The sequence below is a fragment of the Solanum tuberosum genome, unplaced genomic scaffold (assembly GCF_000226075.1).
Source record: "Solanum tuberosum cultivar DM 1-3 516 R44 unplaced genomic scaffold, SolTub_3.0 scf00236, whole genome shotgun sequence".
Lineage (NCBI taxonomy): Eukaryota > Viridiplantae > Streptophyta > Magnoliopsida > Solanales > Solanaceae > Solanum > Solanum tuberosum.
Genome location: NW_006239160.1, coordinates 110,039 through 111,017, shown reverse-complemented (window position 1 = coordinate 111,017; position 979 = coordinate 110,039).

Below are 979 nucleotides of genomic sequence, written 5' to 3'. Positions count from 1 at the left end.
TGTTTCCAAACTTTCTTCCGCCAATGAATATCTATGATCGACAAGTTGAAACCTTGTCATACTAAAAGCAGCCTCTGATGCAACTGATGAAGCTTGAATAGCTAGAACATCACGAACCATTTTGCTCAAAATTGGAAATGCAACGCTCCGCCTCCTCCACCATGCTAATAAATCTTCATTGCCATCTCCGTCTTCCACTGTTTCTAAAGATTGATTAAGATATTCTTCAAAATCATCACGGTTAGTAGAATTAAGACCAAGAAAATCTCGCATATAACTTGAAATTCGAGCTTTACTCTGAGGATTAGAAGTTTGACCAACTTCTTGAATATTTCCTGTAGTTCTATATTTTTCATACAAAATTTTTGCTTCTACTTTTATGCTAGACTTACACATTTCACGAGTTGGATTTATTTCCGGTAAAATTTCTAAGGTATCATAAAAAGTGTCAACAAGTCCCTGCACACCTTGTAATTTATAGTCATGATGAAGTAAAGTAGCAGTTAAAAAAATTTGAGGAATAGGAAAAAAATATTTTTAAATTTTTTCAATCATACCTTCAATTGCAACTCTAAATTTTTCAATTTTTTTGTATTTAGAAAATTGAATTGAAATAGCACAAATATTTATTAATATTGATGAAATAGTAGGCTAATAAATTCTAGAAAACATGATCCTAGCATCATAAAAAAGTCTTAAAAATTCTAATAGTTCATTAGTTTCTTTCCAATCTTCTTCACAAATTCTCTCTAATGGGTCAGCATTATGAGTATTAAACACCATTTTTATGGGTCTTTTATATTCTTAAGCCACTGAAAACATTTTGTAAAAAGAATTCCACCTTGTTTTAATATGTCTTGGAATTTTTCTTGGTAGCAAATCACATAGTACACAACGCTCATTAAATTCCTTAATTCTAGCAGCTCTTTGAGCATAAAAAATCCAGGCAACAGCATATTCATTTCCATACAACCACATT